Genomic DNA, 25,439 nt, shown 5'->3' with positions numbered 1-25,439 from the left:
CATGTTGTAACAAATCTTCTCTCACGCGTCATAATAGAGAGGTACATGAAAAATCAGAAAGTTTTCGATGCGATAATTGTGAAAAAGTTCTGAATCGAAAAGACAACTATGATTTCCACGCTAGGGTGTGCAAAGCGGAATTTAAATGTTTGTACTGCGACTACACGTTCAAGTTTTCATCTCATCGCACTGCACATGTCTACATTAAGCACAGAGATAACTTATTTAAATGTGAAAACTTCAACGTTGAATATTTTGATGAGAAAAAAATGTCAACGACAACAGCAGACACGCAAGGTATGCTACTATATAGTTTTGATTTCTATATCTTTGTTCAGGCGCCTGCGTCCGTGCCGGTGAATCAAACGGAGTGCTCACTCCCCACCTTCCTCCGTCTCTGTAAATTCTATTCTCCTTCTTACCTATAGAAAATGTATACGTATAAATTTTTTAACATAGTTTATTTCAGTTATTTCTTCGAATGAACATTTGTAACTTAAACAATGTTACTTAATCAATATTTTACATGTTGTTTTGTTATTTCATTGTAGAGATAAAAATGTAATGAATCATACATACCCGTCTAAACAAAGGGGCTCTCGGGGTTGAGTGAATTATAATTGGCCTGGTATTTAACAAAACATCGTTAGTCTAAAATAACATAAAATAAATTTTAGATCTCCATATAAAAAAAAATTACTTATAAGATATTGTAGATATCGCATTTTCATCGTTTCACATTTGTCGAATAGTAATACCCAGCATTTTAATGCAAAGTATCTCTACCTTTGAAAACTCGCGGATTCTTGGTCTTGTAAAATTAGATCATAATTTTTTTAAAAAAAATTAGTTTATCTATATAAATATTTTTTATTAAAAAAACTAATAACCTTCTTAAATGAGATAATTTCAAAATAATACTTACGCTTCCACCTTTTCTTCCTGCCATCTTCTTCTTTCGGTTAACGGGACGATCTTTCAGTTAATTGCTCACAAAGGAGTGAAGCAATCCGAAAGCATCGATTTATTTATATGCTTAGCGAACAAAGAGAAATATTTTTACTTTTACATATTAATCAAAACTCTGTAAGGTGTAATTAAAATGTCTGGAAAAAGCACTTCACCCGTACATCTGTTCCTTCTTTACACATTTTAATCCGGGATTTTAAGATTTACTCAATGAGATATTTCAGTTACTTCCCTTCAGCATGGGAAATGAAGATATTAAACGTTGATGAGCATTAAAAACGCCAGTCAATATAATTAATATTCCGATTTTATATGTTATTAACCAGCATTTAAAACTTGTATACATTGATAATTACAAAGAATAGTGTCTGCATACAATTAAATTAAAAAAAATTATTCTTCTCTAACAGATCGTTCTGTATTTTATTTACTTAGATCAATTTTCCATCAACATCTACAGCAACATTGCAACAAAACAAAAGCAACAGATCTGTGGTAATTTAAAAAATCTCGTGATTTTTGTTCGTTTTATATAAAAGGTATTGATTTTTTTTATTATTACCCCGCAGGAACATCATAAAAACCAGTTTCTTGAAGCTTTTGCTTCAGACCAGATGCATACTCGTACGGGGCTCCATTACCTTTCTTCACTTTCCTACCGTAATAGGGGGAGCCTTGATCCCTTTAAGGATTCCTCTTCCTAGGCGTATAATTTCCTATATTTACTTCTGGAGCAGTGGTGTTGGCTTCTTCTTCGCTCTCGACAGACGGCCTGTAGGAAACATCCTCTGTATCCACGTCTTCATCTGAGGACAATTCTTCTTTTAACTCGTGTTGGTCGATGCAAAGGCTCTTCTGTCTCTTCAAAACATTCTTTCTCTGGGGTAGGTGCGATAATATCCGGCCAAGAGGGCAATTGTTCCTCTTCATCTGGAACGATTGAAGACTTACCTTTACTCGGTGATAAAGTTTCTGTAGGTGCGTTCTCATCTTCGTCTTCATTCATAGGTTCCACTGTCACAACATGGACTTTATCTGAATTGAATTCTGCTTCTGCAATAAAATGTTCAGCATGAGGACATTTTGCAAAGCGCTATTTATATCTCTGAGTGTAAGAAAATTTTAATTATTTCATCTCTTACCATCACTGTCATTCAAAGAGCTAGAGCCACGTAGCATCAAAATGTGCCTTAAAATTTTCACAAAACTCAAGTTTGAAACAATACAAATTGTAATTACTTTTAATATAGGGCACAATATTCTGCATCTATGCATATGAATTTTTTTCACGTCGGCCCCACCGTTTAGCACATGCGCATCATCAAACATACTATGATCGTTAAAAATAGCTGAAAATTGTAGATTTTACTGCAGTATTTCCCAATTTTGAATGTGGCCACACTTGAGTACCTCTTTGAAACTTTTAAAACTGAGAGATATTGCATACACGCTTTTGCCTGCGAAATTTCGTAGAGGTACTCAAATGTGGCCAATGTGTATTTTACAAATTTTGAAAATGTTAGTAACAGAAAATAAAACAGACCACTCTATTTTAGGGTAATTATTTGCTTCCTTTTTATTGAAATAGCAGAATTTAATTATTAATGATAAAGAATTATTTGTGATTATTTACAAAATCATCATTTTATTAAATATTTGATGAAAAATTGCATATAAACTGAACTTTAACATGTTTTATCTAGAAATTTTAAACTGTGGATTCATGCTTACAACGTGCATCATCAATGATGTCATAGTTTGACGTTTGCGACGTCAGTTGAATCTGTACATGGGATCTTGAGTTCTTTCAGTATTTTGCCAATAGAATTTTCCAGTAAAGTCTGCATTTTTAAACAGCATTATTTCTTTGTACCACGGTATTATTGTGGATTTTTGTCAAACGGTGAAATGCATTAAACGAAAGGAAAGATGCAAGCGATTTTTTTTTTTTACACAATTAGTTCGTGTTCCTGAATACCGCGGGAGAAAGACAGTCGACATCACGTGTAAACATGAAGGCCTACATATATGATAAACTTAACTTATTCCGTCAAAAAACTTGATTATTTAATTCCTAAATACAGCTGTAATTGAATATTAAGCCATCGTCCCTTGCATAAAAACATTTTGCCAATGCATACGTCTTTTCTTTATCAGCCACCTGTTGATCAGTGTTGATTCGTCGCGTGGTCAATGTATTTCCGGTGAAGACGGCTTTTGGTGTACACAGCTTAGAATTCTTTATTAGCATGTGCACTATATAGAAGTTTAATCCTAATTGCGATTTCTTTGTTGATCATTTGTCCAATAAAATAAAAAAAAAACACCCTAAATGTGTGTACATCGGTGACTTACTTTTGCCTATAAAATTCTCGATTGAAATTATCTTTGATTATTTTATGCGTATTAAATCTAATTAAAGTTTTTCTTGTATGGCATATAAAAAAAAAATTCAGATTGCCGGGCCCTTTCTTTAAAAAAAAAAGAGATGGGTACAGAGAGATTTAAAACAGTATTTGTTTCTATTCACACCCCCCCCCTTCTCTACCCTCTGAAAAAAATGGATTTACGGCCGGGTTCATTACAAATCTATATATATATATATGATAACAAAATTCTGCATGCTTGCTATGAATTCGACTTTTCAAGACAATTTTACGACATTATTTATGTGCTACTGCTTGATGTTTTAAATAAAAATGTTCATTTTAACCTATCTTCGCTTCAAAATAGTAAACCCACATTCTCTCTCTCTCTCTCTCTCTCTCTGAAATATGATCTTAATTCTCAACACATTTACGGATAGCTTATCACTTGGAACAATTCTCAAAAGACATGAATATCACTAGAAAAAATGAAATGTAAATGAATAGACGTTATGACATTTATAAAGAATAATTAACTCATAAGAATATTTTTGAAGAAATCGATATTCTTTTTTCAGTTAATTAATGAACATTAAAACACTAAAGTCTAAACGAACGCAGTGAGTGCACACTGAGCCGAATTTGGATAGCGCTTATGAACGGTGAACTTTGAGCGAACGCAGAGCGCAAACGCAAGCGCAAAGTGAACGTTGAACGATATATGTACTCTATGTGAACGCAAGATAAACGATTTATTCGGAGTGCCCCGGGAGGTATTGTTTCGTTGGTAATCAGGAAATAATAACAGTAAACTACATGTTTGTATTGTTATAAGCCTAAATATAATATTATCTGACTAAACAATAAGTGAACACAAAACGAACGCAGTGAGCGCAAGGCGAAATCTTTGTGAACGTACGGTGGGCGTTTTGTGAACGATGAGCGGGAACGGAGCAGAGAGCGCAAGTGAACGCACGGTGAGCGCATATGAAAGCACGGTGAGGCCACGGGAAAATGGGAAAATAAAACATTTCAAAGGACTGAACCCTGGCATCTAACTGCTGTAAAGCACCAGGCTCCGGGATCATGAAACTGTCTTAAATCTTAAGTCAGACTTAAGTCAATAAATTTGCACTTAAATTTTAAGATTGTTCTTAAAGTGGATCACAAAAAAATGACTTAGGGATCTTAAATTTAAGACAGTTTTATGATCCCGGAGCCAGGATTGGGTGAAAATATTGAAGCCTTGAAACAAGTAAAATAATCATGAAAATAATGTACACAGACTGTTACAGTAATGCATCAAAATTCGAGATTACATATATCTCTATTAAATTCAATTACCGTATCTCTGTCATATTTATATATTTAATTTTAATAATTTGTTATTACATTGGTAGAATTCAATGATTAATCCTCAGTTATACACTGCGCATCATCAGCATTACTTCAGGCAGTTTCAAATTGCAGAAAAAAGAACTTTCAACACACCGACATATTTAAATGTACCGCTGTTATATTGACCTTCAGCACTGGTCCCTGTAATATTTTTTAAACTTTATTGTAAATAAGCTTTTTATGGTATTTTCATCAATAAATTTATTTTCATAAATTAATATTATGTCTACATGATAATTTTATTTGTTTTTTGTTTATTTTATTAGATTCAAGTCATACGTAGTTTTATCATTTCGTGACGTTACTTAACAAAAATGACGTCTGTTCTACATTTTTCATCAAAGCAATGCCATATTGTAAACTCCGTTTATAAAAAAGTATCATATAAATCGAAAAAAGAAAAACAGTTATGAAAAGCTAAGATTCAACCCTATATTTTACCAAAATATGGTAATTTTTAATGATAGGGCAATTTTTGATGCTTCGTGGCTCTAGCTCTTTGCAATAGGGTTTGGTGCACTAGCCCTAACCCTGTTGTTCAAATCTGCAATAGGGTTTGGTGCACTTTAGGAAACCACATTGTGGGTCGGATTTTTACGTCCTAGTTCAGGGGCTGGTGCCCTCATACGGGCACCTAGCGGTATTTCTAGGTGACCGAGCTGTCGCATCATTAAAAGCACCTCCGATTTGTCGTACAGTTTATCTTCCAAACTCCTTGAATTGACATAAATGTGTTGGCTTATATTCATGGCGTTTGCTCGAAAATCCTTTAGCGATTGATCGATAAATACATTTCGCTCCTCAACACTATCTCCATCAGGTCCCATGGGACATCTCTGCATATGAGATTTCCGACGTTCGGGACGTTCTGTACCATATCTAATTAAAAACAAAACGAGGGAAAATCATTATAAGCAACAGGCCAATTGAGAGTCCGTTATGTACTTTAATGAATAAAACGGTGTGTTCAATATAAAACTTTTAAAATTGACTTACGCGAAGCAATAGTTACAGGGCAGCCAATGTTTGACCTTTGACACCTTGTCTTCTCTGATATTCTTCTTTTCAGGAGCAGAGGTTATTTGATTGCACTGATCTTCAGGTCCTGTACCTGCAGTTCTCGTTTTAATTTGGCCCTTCTTCTTATCATTATTCTTCGTTCTAGGTTTTGTCCGCACCTTACAAGAAATAAATATACAAACCCGTCGCAGTGCTTCAGAGGACTCGTGTAGTCGTGTGTAGTTTTCAGACAAAAACTTCTCCAACTCTTTGAGTTTGGAAGCAGGGATGTCTAACTTCTCATTGGTATGGTTTTCGTCAAGAACTCCTCCTTTTTTCAACGATTCTACATAGGAACTTACCTGGGTGGAGTGCTCAACGCAATATTTAACCCACTTGTTAGAGGATTTGATTGTTGTTGATGCCATGTTTTTTAAAGTACACTTGACAATATTTTTAAAAAAACAATTCTGATATCAATAAAAACAAGTATTGTTCAAATTGAATAAATGAAAATGAAATCGATTTGCTAGGTACAATACCACAGGTAGTATCTGTAATACTAAGTTAGTTCTTCAGTTAAACAAATAACTGTCAACTGAGGATAAACGGTAAAAACACCCCTAATATACCATTTAGAACAATAAAACATAATTATTTCTTTTCCAGGCAATTGGACAATATACCCGGGAGTAATATACTTGTAAGTATGTATTGATTAATTGCCTATGATTGCCAAAAGGGTTATGAAATAATTGAATAATAAGCCGTGAAATAATTTAAGAATTCACTAATCGTGTGTACCCAGAGGCAGTGAATACGTTATCACTTTTTAAAAATAACTTGATAAGTGGACGTAAAAAATAATTGAAAAATTTATAACGTTGTGTGCCTACAAACAATTACCGCTTTATCATTTGTATTTTAAATAGTGGTTTTCTATTATAACTATTCAGTTGACAGTTAATCTTAGCTGGAAACTACCACTGCATATTGTGCACTGAATATTTCTTGACCAATAATCTGCGGTTTTCATCCAACTTATTCGTATCCTTGCTTATATCAAAAGTTCCTTACAAAAATCTTTGTATTTAAATTCTTAAAATTCTTAGTGTATAGTTTAGCTCTTATTATTAACGGTTTCATTAATAATATGGACCTGTTTACCGTTTATTTTATTTTCGTTTGCATTACAATCTCGCCTCATTGGACTCTTGAAAATCGATTTATGGGAAATATAGGTGTATTCATGGAGGACTTGAGTCATGTTGTCCCTTCGGATAACTTTTGGTATCATAGCTTTGTCATTGACATCCCGACGAAGGTGTCACCCGTCGTTTGCCAGGGGGGGGGGGGGGGGGGCAATCCGCAAGTCAATAGAATATGTCAGGAAAACAGAATTCATCCCTTAGGTTTGGTACTTTCGACTCTTGAAAAGGATATGCAACATGAAGTTAACATGTTGTCTTATTTTATTGCTTTAAATACAGTTTCGTTCAAGGGTCCTGGAAGAAGACAAAGGAGTGCCCCACTGTCATTTATCGGGGGTTTATCGAGGACCTTGTTTGGAACCGCCACAGCGGACGATTTACAAATTGTAGCCAATCGTGTCAATGATCTCATACTTAGGAACAGAAACATCACTGGAGCGATTCTTAGTCATGCAAATAATTTCAAATCGTACATGAGGATCGGGAATGTCCGATTCCAAAATATGGGTAATATGATAGACGGTGTAATAACGAATATGAAAGGTTTAGAGGATCGTTTAAATACGATTGTAGATGAAATAAAAGGCCTCTAATGAAATGCTTGCCTTAAGGTAATGTAACTGATTCATTTAGATATAAATTAATGAGATTCGAGATGCTATAATAGATTTACAGAAAGGGTATATATCTGCGTTTCTTATACCCGATGAAGATTTCCGGGCGGCAATAGATAAAATTATCCAAAAGGCGGCCGAAACATACAGTAACACTACTATTGTAAATCGGGCGGCTCATTTTTACAGACGTCATGGATCAAGCATTGTCCGGTACAATAGACGCAAGAAGCAACTGTGGGTCACTGTTAAATTTGCCGTTGGGCCAAATTCACGAGATACGTGTACACGGTAACTTCATTTCCAGTTCCCTATGGAAAAGGGAGCAATCATGCAACACGCATTGCCGATGTACCGGATTACATTGTAGTGAGACAACAGTCATCAGGAATTGAATATGCCACCTTAACGGACAGTAAATAAACTAGTCAGTGTCATACCATTGGATCCTATCAGATATTGTGTTCTTTAAAACGGAACATTCAGCTGATTGCGTCATTACTTTGTTAAAGAACAACAATGCTGATATTCACAGAAGATGTACCTTCACTTTTTTAAAGGATCACTATAAGGAAGGCGAGTCGTCTCTTGATGTGCTCACTTCTAACAGTGTACTGTTTACAAGACAAGACCGATTGAACATGGATTGTAAAATTAGTAAAAGAGTTATTCGTGGATGTCATTTTTAACCGGGTTTTCCAACGGAAAAATCCGGTTATTAAAATGGTGAAAATGGCGGGCGGGCGGATGGCGGGCGGGCGGGCGGCTGCCAAAAGGGTACCTTCATTGTACGGATAACTCCTCCTACAGTTTTCAAGATAGGAAATTGTTCTTTTGCAGATCAATTGTACATATATCAGAGGTGTGCGTATTACTAGGATTTTGATTTCCGATAATTTATCGAAAAAATACCAGCTTTTGAACTTAGTCATTTTTTGGCAAAATGTTGCATATAGGGTACCCTCATTGTACGGATAACTCCTCCTACAGTTCTCAAGATAGGAAATTGTTCTTTTGCAGATCAATTGTACATATATCAGAGGTGTGCATATTGCTAGGATTTTGATTTCTGATAATTTATTTAAAAAATACAAGCTTTTGAACTTAGTCATTTTTTTGCAAAATGTTGCATATAGAGTACCCTCATTGTACGGATAACTCCTCCTACAGTTCTCAAGATTGGAAGTTGTTCTTTTGCAGATCAATTGTACATATATCAGAGGTGTGCATATTGCTAGGATTTTGATTTCCGATAATTTATCAAAAAAATACAATCTTTTTAACTTAGTCATTTTTTGGCAAAATGTTGCATATACATGTAGGGTACTCCATTTCACTGGATAAGGGTTGACATGGATTATGGATACAGTTTACATTAGAGAAAACCCGGTTTGCTGTCACATTGACAGCTTTTCACTTGTTGTATGATATATAAAACTGCCTTGTCAATGCACTATCAGGTCTAAAACAGTTGAAATAAATACATACTCTTCATCAGATTGTGAAGATTTAACTAAAAAAATAGGAGCCGAGTACCATTATCTCATGAATTTTGCGGTTTTAAGAAGTAGTTTAGACACCCAAAAAAGAAAATTCATTGACGCCAGTATATCGTCCGATGTGGAACAGGACTTTAGCGTGCCAAGCGTTCAGTTTCATGACAGTGCGTATTTGCATTTTTTAGCTACTGATCAGGAAAACAAATTATTTCTGGACAAGGTAGGAGAAAGGGTTAGAAACAATCAGGAAATATTTACTAGTCTGGGAGATGCCATTCTCGCCGGAGAAATCCCTCTCCAATCGAAATTAAGAGAAGTTTTAACTATTGTATTATTTATAATTTTTTGTATTATGATGATTCTGTTTTTTGTTTATCAATGTCTCTTTTTGACCAACACTTAAGAAATTAAAAAAAGAAAGATTTGGAACAAGATAACGTCTCTCCAGAAACAGTTAATAAAACTGATGAAAAAAAACCCAAAAAAGTTGCTGAGATATTTATAGGTTATTCTAAAAACAGTGAGTGTACCGGAAGCTCGTTTACAATGTCTGAGGAGGGCCATTCGTCAACATCAGGCATCCAAAACATCAGAAACAATGAAGAAGGGTCTTGCACTTCTGAAGGAAACAGCTGAGGTATTCATGGTATTTTTCTTATATTTGGGGAAATACAAAGGTGAGTTGATTTGAATCTATATTGGGCACCTAATCTTCATGGTTTTAAGCATAGTAATAACATTGTCTTCTTTCATTGCAGGAAAAAGAAAACGGAAATGTGTGATTCAAGGATTCGTCGACAAAAATAGCGATTGTCTTACGTCAACATCCACTTAAGAACCCTTTTAAGCGTTATATTGTTTTTTTATGACACAGTGATGACAAGAAATTACGCATATTATCATTTATTGAAACATTGTATATTAAAGAAGAAAAAAACCTATAGTGATTTGTTTATGGTGCTATAAAACATTAATAAAGGATTTGATAATCAGTCAAGTTACTAGTAGCTTCCCACCAAATGAAATCAATGCTTGACACTGTAATTAGTCTACTGTAATTAAGTCTTTAATGTAAAATAATTATTGAAAGGTACAGACCCTGAAACGTACTACTGCACCAAAAAAGCGTGCGAGAAACGTTTCGTGTAAACCGTTTAGCGTTTCGTGCAAACCGTTTAGCGTTTCGTGTGAATCGTGAAGCGTTTCGTGTAAACCGTTTAGCATTTCGGGAAAAGCGTGCAGCGTTTCGGGCAAAGCGTGTAAATCGTTTCGGGCAAAGCGTGCGAGAACCGTGTGAAACGTTCATCAGATTTCATTCGGAACTCTCTGACAATTTAATTGTTTCAAAATAGCGCTCGTGTTAACCATTACTTTAAACTGTTTGTGATTGGCAAAACTCCTTTGAGATATTCTCGTTAAAAAATCTATAAATGATATACTTAATTATCTTTTTACAAAATTGAATTAATTTTTAACAAACAAAAGAAAAGTACGCGTATTGAAAGAAGACTAGTTCATGAGACTATTTGGCTGTGTACAACCAGTACACATAACCTCCGACATCGGGTAAGACCTGCACCTGGCTGAACCTGTCAATCAAACTCTGTGTATTCTTTTTCATTGGATAGTCACGCGTCTCTTTTTTTGTCAATAGCCAATAGAAATTTAATGACTTCAAGGTAGTCGTAATCAGTATTTGATGATGCACACAATTTCAATGATAGATTATTTAACATTAATTTGAACAAAATTAAATGTAAACATAGAAAAAAAATATACTGTTCATTTCTATGAAATGGGGGGAGTAAATTCTTCTGAATCCCGATTAAAAATATTTCTACAAGTTATTATAATTTTAATTATTTTAACACTGATTACGGAAAACAACAAGTAATTAACACACTGAAATTTTCCTAAAATGTAAACATGCAATTAATTATTATGGGAATCTATTTGGCTTGCATGGTACTTAATTCAAATAGATTATGATAGAAATATTTTACGCCGTTATGCGGGGCGCCGGTTATGTATACGAATATTGAGACAAAAATTTAAATCCTTTTTATTATTTTTTGTTCTTTCCGAAATCCGAAATAGTAATGACATCTTTCTTTATTGTTTAATCGATTGATTTTTTTCTGTGATATTATGTACGGAACATTTATTTACGCGAATGATTCGACATAAGAAAAAAATTAATCGGTTGTTTTATAGCATTTTCTAACTTATGTGACTAATTTTATTTTACATAACTTTCAAAATTATCAATGTAAATAATTACGGGTTTATTTACTGTTAGTATTCTTACATCGTATTCTCTGAAACCAATAAAAATATTAATGTGAAAAGAAAAAATAAATCCCGCCGAATAATAAAAAACCGATTTCACTTTGAATCAAGCGGATTTTATTTTTGGTATTGAATATTGTGTTACTTTTTTTCTTTGGAATTTTTATTATTTACGGCACTAATAAGAATCATAGATATTTTTTGATTTTAATATAAGTACCAAATTATTTGAATTAATCGATTCAATACTTATGTACATATATGTTTTTAATATCAGTATTTCTATTAATTCGTGTTTTCTTAGAATTAATTCTTACTAACAGAAACAGGGTGAAAATCCGAGAGGACCCGAATCGATCAGAATAAAAGCGTGTCCAAAGCGTGTGATAAGCGAGCAAATCGTTTCGTGCGAGAATCGTTTCGTGTAAACCGTTCAGCGTTTCGTGTAAATCGTTTAGCGTTTCGGGCAAAGCGTGCAGCGTTTCGTGTAAACCGTTCAGCGTTTCGTGTGAACCGTTTAGCGAGCATGTAGCGAGCGTGCAGCGAGCGTGTGGTGTAGTAGTACGTTTCAGGGTCTGTACCAACATAGCTGTTGCTTTTCATTTAAGGTAGAAAAAAAAACGAGATTGACTTGAAATTTAATTATAACTCCTACTTAGTGCCTTTCACCGCAGGTGCTTTTAACTCAGTAGAATGATAATTGACCACTTAGACTAATTTCAAATTTAATTGATACTGTAATTAGAATAGAGGTGCTCAAATTCCTCTAGATTTAACTATATATAATCACTGGAAATTTTAGAGACAATTATCATCAATTACTGACAGTGACTGTTTAATACCTATGGAAGCTTTTTTTATATTGGTTATTGCCCCTAATTAACCGTTTTATTATCAGAGAATCCAGGGAAAACTTTCAAATTATACCCACTCACAGGGAGCTGTCTCTGGGTTCTCCACAAATCCTTTTAGTGGCCATTTGTGTATGTTGCTTTGTAATCGTATATGATAATAAAGCAATGAACTTTCTGTGAAAATTAGCGACATCAATCAACCAGACTTGTAAGGGATTTATTAGGACCCGACACTCCAAACCACAAAGATAGTGTAATGTTTTGCAAAAAAGCAAATTGCAATTTAAAATATGCAAGTACTAATAGTTGTAGAGTGTTTCGGCAGTTATGAGCCTCATCAGGGGTCTGCAAGAATAGCTGATGTTTATTTTAAGTAAGACCTGATTATCTCGTCGCTAATGTTTTTGTGCTTGCTGAAAGTTATAATAGGTCGAGCATCAAAAGAAGATTTGCATTCAGAATTCCTAAGTACAATATCCCAATACTTTAAAATTCGCTTTTTGAGTCCTTTAAGGCAAGGATTGAATTTAGTAACCAATACCGTAGGGTTACGTAGTGCTTGCTTTGGAGTCTTATTGAGGATGAGTTTTGTTCGATTTGTGTTTGTTGTTTCTTTGATAATTGGGTCGATTTCTTGGGGAGAGTAGCCCCGCTTTGACAGATGCGCCTTAAAATCATTGAGTGTAGCATTCAAAATTGTAGGGTTGGTAGTATTTCGTGCATGTCTAATGCATTCTCCTTTAATGAAACTTTTAAACACAGATGGGCTATGAGCGCTCTGTCTGTGTAGATATTGAAAGTTGTTTGTAGGTTTGATAAATGACTTGATGTCAAGCTTGTTAAAGGTTTGAAATCTGGGGCCTTTGTAAACTGTAGTATCAAGAAAATTCACAGAAGATGGTGAGACTTCAAACGTAAATTGAAGATGCTTGTGACAATGATTGCCAATTTGAAAAAAATCCTCTATTTCCTCTGTGGTGCCATTGAATATAATAAAGCCGTCATCCCGATATCTTCCATGGAACAAAATTTTGTTTGCATGACGAAATTGTGTAACAATATGCTGTGTGATTTGATACATTCGAATGTCACAAATTTCTGGACTTGGAATTGCACCCATGCTTGCTCCAATGATTTGCTTGTAGAATTTTCCGTCAAATTCAAAGTAATTGTTTTCTAAAACGCATTTCAATAATAGCGTTAGCTCCTTGGGTGTGGGATAAGGAATGTCTGATTTAATTTTATTAGCCTGCGTGTAAGCCTCGTGCACCGATGAAAGAAGTTCATTGAATTCCATGTTTGTGTACATGCTTGTCACGTCATAAGTAATTAATAATGCGTTAGGTGGCGGCGTGAGGCTTTCAATTTTGTTGATAAAGTCCGCAGTATCTTTAATATACGTTGATTGTTTTTGTACGATAGGGACGAGAAAGTGATCGCAGTACTGTCCTATTTTCCTTGTTGGCGTGTTGCACTGCGCGATAATTGGTCTACCAGGTGGTAATTTTCTGATGCTGCAATGACCGTTCATTAAAGCGTTGTAAATGTGTTCAGGAATTTTGTGGGTTTTTGGTAGAAGATAAAGATGACCACATTTTAATGACGGTTTATTGTCATTCAGAAACTTGTAAGTTTCTTTGTCTAGTGACCCATTTATATGCATTTCCGAAAGTATATTTTGAATATCATTATGCAGCTTGAGCATGTTCGGTTCAGGTACTTGCATATAGTGTTTGGATATCAGTTGTCGATGTGCTTCTGAGACATAATGATCTCTGTTCATAATGACAATGGTATTACTTTTATCTGCTTTTTTTATAACGATGTCGTTGTTATTTTTAAGCGATAAAATAGCCGCTCTCTCAGATTTAGAGATATTCGATCTCGTGTTTACAATTTCCATTGAGGAAAGTTCAAGTTTTGTTTTATCTATGTAATCCTCGAGTTCTCGGCAAGCCAAAGGCGGCATAAACCCAGACTTTGTTTTAAAGGTTGTCCCCGGTATCAAAGTGGAATTTGCATCTGAGTTTTCTTGCAAATTCGTCAAAGTCTTTGAGAAGTAAACGCTTAGCGTTGTTATTTTTTGGCGTAGGAATGAATTTTAAGCCTTTGCTCAAAAGTGAGAGCTCGTCTTTGGATAGCGTGTGTCGTGATAGGTTTAACACGAGCTTGTCTCCTATGGCCGTAGATTTTTTACAGTGAGCCTGATAAGCCCGTAAATAATTACACGTGCGTTTCACGGTTTTGTTTTGTTTACTCCGTCTATTTAATCGTCGAGCCATTTAAATAGAGGAGCTGCGTGTGTACAATAACAACAATTAGTGTGTAGGTTAGGTTAATTTTCACACTTCATAATTTTCACATCAAGGTAGCTTCCCATTGAATAAAATGAAAGAATAATGACAAGAAAGTAAAATATTATTTATTGAAACATTTATAACTCTCCATGCAACGTAAACAATTTTTTTCAAGTATTGTATTTACAATCATCTGAAGGAAATTGACATTTCTTTATTTGTCTGAAATAATACAAAAAGGTAGGGCATTTGTAGGTCCCCAATTCCATGCTTTACTTGATCTGCTTTACAAAATAGATATAACAATTATAAATCAATAACAAAGGACATACAGTGGTCATAGCAAAAGTCATAATTGCATAAGGACTTGACCAGTCATCTGCCAGATCCCCAGTCAATATCAGATCCGCTAGACTCGTGAAAATTTGCTTGTTTTGTTCTATTTTCTCCAAAACATGGTTAACATCCATTTCATTATTATGATCGAGGGCCAAAAGAGTGTTATTCCTACTGTCATGAAACTTAACTTCGGTTAAATTGGTGCATCTTTATTTTCTTAAAACCATGTATTGAATTAGACAAATCATTCTTACAGTACCCCCAACGTTATTTGTTTACAAAATAAACGACAGGATAGGATTTACGCAAGATAGGATTGCATTAACGCACGATAGAACAGTATACACGCACGATATGATAGGATAAACGATGTTCATGATAAACGTATGATCGCTTTAAACGATATTTACGAACAAACTGATAATGGCAGAATTTGACAGAGAACACGTACAAATAAAGATTTACGTGAAATTTCTTTTTAGTAACAATTGCCGAGTTGTTAATCATCGCTGCATCATTTATAGAATGTATAAAAATGACCAGTTATTTTTTTTCAACTAAAATTATGAGCTTTAATGATCAATAAATTTTCTGTATTGTTAAAATTATATTCATTACCGAACACCCAAGCCGATCGCCGCGAATATTTCAGCCCTAGATTAAATCACTCGGAAAATAGCGGGTTTAATTATAACTGTTTCTATTAAGAAAGAGGATTTTCTATTCGTGTCCTCTTTTTTTCAGTGCAAAATGAAAAATGAACGCAATGCAATAACAGAAATGAACATGAATTTTATTCATTTTGGTCGTTGAATACAACATAAATTGGTGAACCCACCATCTTTTTTACACAAAAGCACATTTTACAGTATCTTTAAACCTTCATATTCCACGATTACAGTCAAAATATTGGTGATTCCACCAATTTCATTCATCGATTATTTCACTTACGAATAAACTTGGTGGGTCTACCAATAATAATAAATTGGCGATTCTATTATTTTGAACAGCATAAAATATCTCACTCACAGAGGACCCTGGTGGTTCCACCAATTTTATTCATCAAATATCCCACTTACGAATAAACTTGGTGGGTCCACCAATACTAAGATATTGGCGATTCTATTATTTTGAATAGCATAAAATATTTCATGCACAGAGGACCCTGGTGGATCCACCAAAAATCAAGTGTGAAACTTTTGTACAATGCATTTGTATTTCATTCAAAGAATTGGTGAACCCACCAACAAAGCAATAATAGAACAGATGACAAAAACGAAACCCTTTCGAATGCCTACAAATCAACAATTCTGCAAACAATGTTTGGTGGTTCCACCAATAGTCAAAGAGGTTAAATTTTCTAATATATCAATATATCAATAACTACTACACTGAACAAATTTTAAGAACTTGTCCAAAATGAAAAATGCTGTTACTATTTCAATACTTGGTGGATCCACCAATATAAAATTGTGCGAAATGTGAAATGAAACTAAAGTTCCAAATTGGTGGACTCACCAAGAATTTTAAAAGGTTTATAAATCGCTGTGTTAAATATAGCATTGGTTGGGCAACCAACAAACAGGAAAATTTTAGCTTTTATACAAGACAAGAAAGTTGGTGAATCCACCAGAAAGATCACATTAACGTATTTTTCGTTTTCGCTGATATAGACTAGTGGAATAAATTTACCTTGTTAGACTCACTAAAAACAAGCACTTTCACTTTAAATTTACATATACTTTGTGGATCTACGAAGACTTGTTGACCAAAATAGATTACAAACCTGGTGCATGCACACACACAAAAAATAAAATCCCCCAAAAGCAGAACAGAATGATATTATAAATGATAAAAGCAAAAATTATCATCATTAACTCCTAGGAGCAACTTATATGGATTTCCACCGATGGTATGTGTTGTAAATAAACTAGTCACCGTCACTATTATCATTTCAATAATTTTGTTGATTATTCTCGTAGAAAATCACCGACACTACTCTCTGGTCATATTTTAAAGAGTTTACGAATTATCGACAGACGCATAATTTGTCTATCCTCCTCAGGCTTCTAGATGGAGGTGGTGCCACAGGGATTTTATGTGTAAACCAACACAGCGATCTGTAAAAGAAGTGCAAAACTGGATAATTGTGAAAATGAAAAGAAATCATCAACTTTTTTTGATATGATAAACTTTCACAAAGATGATTTTACTTGATTTTGTCTGTTCAAGTACAGAGTAAATGAAAGAAGATATTGTCACATTAAGTCCATGTTGAGGTCATGCGTTGAAGTTTAGAATAATCAATATAAAGTTGATATCACGAACAAAGTTGCAAAAAGAAAACCAAGTACTCAGTTTCAGTTTAGTATCTAAATAATGACGCAATTATCAATATATATGTTGTCAATAAATGTTGAAAAAGTACAAGTCTCTCATGATAGTAAATGATATTTCCTAATTTGATTGCTGCCAAGATAGTTTTTCATATGTATTGTTTCATGAAGATGGCTTTAGAATACATGTTTTAACTAAACAACCCCTCAATTATCCAGGGGCCGGAGAGCAATAATACCGGATTAAATGAAAAATAAAAATAAAAATTTGTAAACAAAACTCGAGCCTTGTTATTGTTTACATGTGTGTTATATTGATATAAGCTTCAATCTAATGTTATTTTTGTTGTTGATAAAATTATTTATGAGCACATTGAATGAGTTTATCTTGTTTCCACAGGTTATTTTGTCAAAGAAAATGTAATTTTTTTACTTTACAAAAATTACATTATTTGTAAGCAAATATAAGACTTGAGCTTTGTTTACATAACAACGATTTCTTTCCTCTATATCTCGCTTGTAACGTGACTTCTAACGTTCAAATCTGGGTAAATCGTTTAAAGTAGACAACAAAAATAATTTATACATGCAATAAAACTTTCATCTGAAATCGTCTCTAAGTCCCTTTAAAGTAATCTGTACTTACATGGGTGTAGTCTAATTGTTAAAACCATATCAAATAGTATACTTGTACTTTATCATGTTTATAGAATAGATAGGATTATGGTGAAAGAGTGATCTATGTTTGATCAAGGGCAGATAAGCAAAAAATCTCTTTTTTTCAAAAGTTGTAAGGAAAAAACATAGTTAGAGCTTAATGTCTAAAATCAGAATTCATGTTGGAAATTGACTAGACTTCTTAAAAATTGAAATAAACGCAGGAGAAGCGACCAAAAAGGGCCCAAATCCTGCCGCTAAGTGCAGTCATCCTTTAATGCAATTTATAGCTATGTAGACCTACAGTGATCTATAAAAAATCACAAACTGCACGAAATAATCATGGACATATACATCTTGCTGATTTATATGCATTGTAATTTAGATAATTTTTAACAATCATTTTATCAATTTGTTAAAAGAAAGATGTAAACATAAACGAGGGTATGCTTTATTTGATGATTCATACAAGTAATATGAAGGTAGCGAAAATTGCAGAAAAATTTACATAACCCGAAAACGCGGATTCTGGCCACACCCTGTGATAAGAAACCCTACCCTGTTGTTGTTGAATTAATAATTTTCGACTTTACAGTCTTTCTTAAAATTCTTTCAGTTTCAGTAGAGATAAAAAAGAAGAGTTTCAACCATTTTACGTGTATATTAATAGTGTATGACCATATTGGCCTACTGAGTGTATCAGGTGACAAAACAAAATCATATTTGCGCGTATGTTGATTTTAAATCTGTTAAAGAAAGTGGGCGCTTAAGATATACATTCGGCAGGAATCTAGGCGCACACGGAAAATGAAAATTCCATCGATCAATTTTGCACATTTTCCGAATTATAACGGTAAGTTGGTTTTTGTTGAACGTGAAATGGGTAGAAAATGCAAAGATTGTATCAAAATATTGGTCTATAGTCTGTCCCAAGTTATTGCATCCATCACTTTTTGATGATTTAAAAAAAACAACAACACATATCTGTGAAAGAAATGCTGTTGAAATCGATAAAAGGAAAAATATCCAAGATATCTTAATTGACAAATTATCATTTTTCACTCATAAAAGTTCACAGGAACGAAAACAAATTTCTTACGGAGATTTATAATGGGAAATGTTTACATCTTTCCTCCATTCGGAAGTACTCGGGATACCTCGCACAATTTTTAAGCGTTATCATCCGGGCTTGTTGATGCAGTAGACTTTCTAATTTGGGATGTGTATTGAAATTTGAAGCGGTAAAGGGGGCGTTTCAAAACAAAGAATCTGGACATTATTTATATTTGTGGATGAACGTAGTTTGGAATCAGAGGTATTTATGCTTATCGAAATATCAAGCGAAAAGTGGTGGAAGTAAAAACTCGGGAGAGAGTATAAATATAGCAACACGATGCAATTCATGCAAAATCCTACTTATTTATTGTTGTCTTTGAATGATTTTGTCGTCTCTGGGTCCTCTCTATTAGTTATACTAGTTATAGTTGTTTACGTGCTAAAACGTTGCAATCTACGTGTCTTAATAGCTAAAGCTAGTTTTTGAACTGATTAATCTTACTTTCACAAGGTCTGTGGATTTGACTAGTACCCTCGATATCTCCAGACAAGTTTTTGCTTAAAAGCCTCGTAATATCTCGAAAAACCGTCAACTGACATCTGAAAAAAGTAAGCTTAATTCATGTGTTGATCAAGTGTCTTCATTTATACGTGTTAACAAACTACAATACTTCACTTACATGTAAGTTATATTGGTTAAGCGAAAATAGTGGTTAAAATATAATGATTTAGTTTGAATGATTCCTGTCTCCTTTAGTATTTTCCCATCATTTTCCTGATTATTTTTGTTTCAAAGTATAGTAAATGAGAAAATGTTTTTAGGCATTTTATATTTCAATTTTACTGCACTGAAACTATAGAAAAAATACATGTAGCTATGTCTACTTACACTCGTGATTAACAATTGCTTTCAATGAAATCTATTTCATTGGTCACCTCTTTGCATATGCTGATTTAATTTAAATTGTACATAAATCTTATTTTTAGAATTAAACTTCATATTCATTAAAACTCTTATCTCCTTTTTGATAACGTGTTAGATCCCGCAAGTGACATCCAGATGCTGAAATTATTCAATTATGTTTGAAGAAATTAGGTAGCCAGGTAAGAATGGTATATATCAAAAAAGTATATCGCTGAATCTATTTTTTGATATCATAAATATCTAACCCAACCCATTAATTACGTCAGGCGAAGGAATAGATTAGTGCACCTTCCTTTACACAGTCACTGAAGAATTTGCACCTTCTCGTTCTTTTCTCTTTGAAAAAAGATGGTTTTGAGACATTATTTTGTCATCTATAGGTCTAGTATTTATTTCGCGCATATTAAAGCTGCTTGGTCCGATTTTTTTGTAATTACAGTATCAATTTTTTTCCCATACAAATCATTTATCTTAGAAAGTTATGGACTTTCTCCTATTTGCACCAGCAGAATCAGTCTCCTTTCGAAGTTAGAAATATTCAAAGTAAATAATTTCTCTTTGGGCAAATGAAAAAACAAACCAAAATGCATCACGGGAATGTTTAGAAAAGGAAACTGCTTGGTTTCGTCCCCCAAATGATTGGGGTTATTCATCCCGCATGCTATGCATCGATTGTAAAGAAAGCAGACTTTGGGGATATTAGCGAACAAAACGTACACATGTTTATTTGTAATTTGTCTGATCATTTCGACCTTTATTTAAAGCGATGTCAAAGTCATAATACAACCATACCCGTCTCGTCGTCAGGGGTGAAATTTAACATGAGGCGAAATAACGCGGTACCTTTTAATGTCGTTTGTTTTGTTAGCAAATTTTGTACGTATTTTTCTTCATTGAAATTTGGCATAAATGACGGGTAAAACTACTGCAATGTCTATTATAATACATATACTAAGCATAGCCATCGTTTAAAAGCGTGCATAAAATTTGATATAAAATCGGGCCAAGCAGCTTTAAAGACTTACATTAAAAACAAATTAAACCAAAAACACTGAATATTTAAAAACCATTATGACAGCAGTTACAGGCACGTGGCATCGTTTTAGAAAGTGTGTGGGGGCAAACTCATCCAAAAAAATTTGACAAGCGAAAAAAAGGAACTTTCAAAATCATAAAAATCCTAATCCGTGGGAAGGAGGGGGGGGGGGGGGGGTCCGAATATTGCATATCTATTTGTAACTTCATATAACATCAACTTCAATTCAATTTTTTACATTCTCCAAAAAAAGCGGGGGGGGGGGGGGGCTCCATTTTAATTTTCCTCTTTATATGTAGATTTTTTTTAAAAATGTTTACTGCGCAAAAAAAGCGGGGGGGGGGGGTGCTGCCCCCTCACCCTTACCCCATCCCACGCCCGATGTTGCGTGCCTTAGTTACATGTACAAGGTATTAGTATGCCAAGTTATGCTTGAAAACAGAAAAAAGGAAAGGCCAGGTCAATGATGCTGATATATATGTTGCATTTGTAATGTTTACATCCATAACTTTAGCAATCGTCATAACTTTGCTCATTTTTTCTGCAGCAAATTGTGAACACGGTTAAGTAACATATTCACAATAAATCCGAGTATTCATGTTGATGTATAATGTATGACTTACCATAACTAGGCCGACTTCATTTGTTGTCTTTATTTCTTTCTTCATTTATCCAACCATTGGCATCCATATAATTCTTTTCTTCTCTTTCACACACAATATCCAATATTTCGGTCATTATTCAAACAGATGGATTATTATATATCGTGATAATTCAAAATTCCGTTGTTGTTAATCCGTATGTCCTATTTTAGAATGTTGATCATTCGTACTGTAAACTGTTCTGTGCATGCCCCATTCACTCAGCCTTCCATTGGTTGATGGTATAATGTTTCAGAGGAAAGGCACAGCAGGAAGTCTTTATGCAACCGTTACCGTTATTTGTTGACTACCGTCCATTTCAAATTCAAAATAAATAAAATACTACATCTAGGTACATTTAGCTGTATTTATTTGTTGAAAAGTGCTAAAATTAAGCGCAATGTTTTTCAATTATGCGATTACTTTGTTCCTGTTTCACAAGTTTTCCGACCCACTTTTTTCAACCACGTTAGTCCATAATACATATATTCATAAAGTACATGTAACCTTAAAGGTAAATTTGTCAATCCTAATCTAAGATTAAATCGATACAAACAATTGTCATATATTTTTATATACACTCTACTCCTAGAATAAACAGAAAATTTTATATGATCAGTACTCTCTCTCTCTCTCTCTCTCTCTCTCTCTCTCTCTCTATCTCTCTCTCTCTCTCTCTCTCTCTCTCTCTCTGTGCAAAGTATCTATGAACCTTTTTCTTTCTTCAGCTCTCTCTCCGATCTTGCTGACTTTGACATGAGTCAATGTGGGAATTTTACGACATCCGAGAGCAGTGAAGAATTCTCTCTCTCTCTCTCTCTCTCTCTCTCTCTCTCTCTCTCTCTCTCTCTCTCTCTCTCTCTCTCTCTCTCTCTCTCTCTCTCTCTCTCTCTCTCTCTCTCTGGGGAGGGTTAACTATTACCATGACCTACATACAGACTCTGTCTAATGTTCGGCCGCCCCGATTACGACACCGAGTGCTGAATTTGAAGCGGAGAATTTCATCGGATAAAGTTCGATTTCTCCGCTTCACAGGCGGGCCTGATTTTTAGGATAGTTTTCGTTTTGTTAAAATACATTTCGTTACCGTCCAAATGAAAACTTGTGAAATAGAAAGAGGTGAATGCATCAAAAAGAAAAAAAACTGAGGATGGGGTGTATTGTTTGATGATGAAGAGTTTGGGGAACAAAGTCATCATAGCGTACATAAGTTGCTTTGAAAGCTTATCATGAATTAAGTGTCTGGTAACTGGAATGGGTTCTTTCATATCAATCGGATTGTTCATCTATTTTGAATACAAAATATCATAACAAAGAGACATGTTTAGAAGGGCATTGTTTAAATCAACATTTTTTTGGTATTTATTTGAATTAATCAGTTAGCAATATTTAAGCGTTCCACTGCTTTTTGTTGAGACATTCATATCACATTGCTGAAAGATGCCACTTAAGAAAACATAAGCATGTATATAACCAAAATATACATGTCATGTATACTTAGTATTCTTAGCACTTTCTTCAAATATCATTTAAAAAAACTTTAATGTGGATTTAGGTCATATAATATATTTCAAATTGAAAACACACAAGATAAGGTCGCTAGGATATAGAGGATATTTTGAATCGTGATAAGGAGACACAAAACGCGGTTCCGCTTGTCCTGCACAAGGTCAGCAATGTTTATCCTCCCGCTGGTGTGAAGACCCGGCGAATTCAACAGAATGTAGCCTCCCGCTGTGCCGACCAAGAAAGTGATCTTACAAGTGTTTGTAATTATTTGATCAAAGACCTCCCTCTTTGCTGAGCTTCTAGCACGGAATTATTTTGAAATTCTCAGATATTGCTGAATTTTACGTAATTTATACGTTGCAATGATTGATGTTCTAATGAAACATGCTCCTGGAAAGTAACTTATAACTCAATGAATATAAATATATATCTTTTTAGTTGAATACAATGAATGTAATTGTCAAAAATTAGAAGCAATTATAAAAAAGTCTTTACGGAAAAAAGTATGTACCTTACAAAAATACGATTGAGATGAACAGAAAGAGCACCCACAGGAATGTTAATGAAGCTATATATCTTATAGATAAGAAACTTTCGACAGGCGGGTAAGACGCATCTTACATGAAGGTCCATGTGCTGCTGAATATTTGTGTATTCTCAGGACAACTTCTCATACATGTATATGTACATGAATGATGTACTTGTTTCCTTTTTATTTATTATCTGTCGCATCAAATCCAACAGTTTCTTCACGCTGCGATAAGTAAAATATCAAATTTGAGAATAAATCATTGGATAAATTTTTATTCATTTAATGAAGTTGATGTTTATTTAAGATGTGTATTAAACGGATACATAATCTCCGTTTCCCGCGCGAAAAACAGAATTGTCTCTGATGCTTTTAATAAAAATTCGCATACATGAACATTCTGTCCGCCGCCACTGTATTTTTCAGGGTTACATGTATGTCTGCCGGTGGACATAACGCATCGATTTGTTTTTTAGAAAAAAGGCGGGCATTTTGTAACGACGAACATAATGTGACGGCGGACAAAACATGACTGACCCACCTCATGTTTAATAAGAAATATGCAACTGATAAGTTTATAAGACAGAATACATTGCATTTAAAAGTGTAGTCTGCCCCCAAAAGATAGTCTTATAGGTTGATATAGAGTGGTGTTATAGTGGTATGTCCCCTTCCCCCTCCCAATTCATCCGAGCTTGCAGAGATATAAGGATTACATACATGAACAGTATGTAGTATTATATTAGAACCCCCCCCCCCCTTCCTCGAGAATATAGGAATATACAAGGATGATATACAACGCATTTTCCTACCGTTGCCACCCAAAATGTTTAGTTCTATATACGTGCACATTTTTCACATACATGTACATGTGTATTTACCTTTTTAAAACAAAACAAATTCTGCATTCGAGCCTGAATATTGAGAGAGAGAGAGACAGAGAGAGAGAGAGAGTTCACATAATTTTGTTAATTTCGCTGCTAGTTAATTACTGTATGACGTGCTGATCATTTATCTATACTTATTAAGACATTTTGCCAATAGCCCAAAAAATACCAACACTGGCCATTTTCATGGAAGTATCTTAAAACCTATCTTGCGACATGGCCTAGATGTAGGATATGTCTTGAAACATATCTTATGACCACTCTAAGACGAATCATAAGAAGTAAACCGAAGCTGTCTTATGTATACTAAATTAATTATTCTTAGATTGACAGAATTTGCTATTAAGTGAATATTAAGAAATTTTATTTTCAAAGACTTCTTATGTGTTATTTTATTCACCAATGACGATTAGAATCATTTTAATAACAGCTTGGACTTTGGGTAGTTGTGTCAAACGATAATGTGACGTAGGCCTGTTTATTTCATTGAAGGGCTCTTTGAAATCGCCAAGATTTGTCTGGCTTTTCAGCTAAGACTACGCAATCGGTGTGTATTTTGCTTGAAACCAGTGTCATTTTTGGGAGTTGATTTTAATCAACTATCCTATGTAGTTACTCTAGATCTGGCAAACCGAAAGTGAAACAGTGTTTGGACCTAAGCACAAATCATCACCGCTGACAAGACTTAGACCTTGAAAATAACAGAAAATTCGGTGTACTGTATGCTGAACCATTAATATTCAAGTTCAAGGAAACATATTAATAAATACCTTGAAAATAGTCTGATTTTATATAATACAAACAATTTTGATATTTTTGTAGTCGAATGTATTCCTACGCCAGAGTTCAATTTAGTCTCGTTCAACCGGCTGTATCCGTATTTCCGACAGAGAGTCTCTCTTGGTAGTCGGAGAGTAACGGAGACAGCCGAGCGTCTGTTTGAACGAGACAATATTTAATTTATATAATTATCAATATCTAATATTCATAATATTATCTAATAAATATTTAATATTAATTGGATCCAG

The 25,439-nt window shown here is 34.2% G+C and overlaps 1 long non-coding RNA gene across 1 annotated transcript; it reads right to left on the bottom strand.

Annotated features, from left to right (window-relative positions):
* Window positions 1–15,607: 15,607 nt before the first annotated feature.
* LOC128168837 (uncharacterized) lies at window positions 15,608–21,782 on the bottom strand. Its single transcript, XR_008241462.1, has 2 exons — window positions 21,469–21,782; window positions 15,608–16,955 (listed from the first exon to the last, which is right to left on the bottom strand). It is a non-coding gene; the product is annotated as an uncharacterized LOC128168837 (long non-coding RNA).
* Between the last annotated feature and the right edge of the window lie 3,657 nt (window positions 21,783–25,439).

The sequence above is a fragment of the Crassostrea angulata genome, unplaced genomic scaffold (assembly GCF_025612915.1).
Source record: "Crassostrea angulata isolate pt1a10 unplaced genomic scaffold, ASM2561291v2 HiC_scaffold_57, whole genome shotgun sequence".
Lineage (NCBI taxonomy): Eukaryota > Metazoa > Mollusca > Bivalvia > Ostreida > Ostreidae > Magallana > Magallana angulata.
Note: the sequence above shows the minus strand (reverse complement) of the source record. Positions and strands in the feature narration are given on the sequence as shown.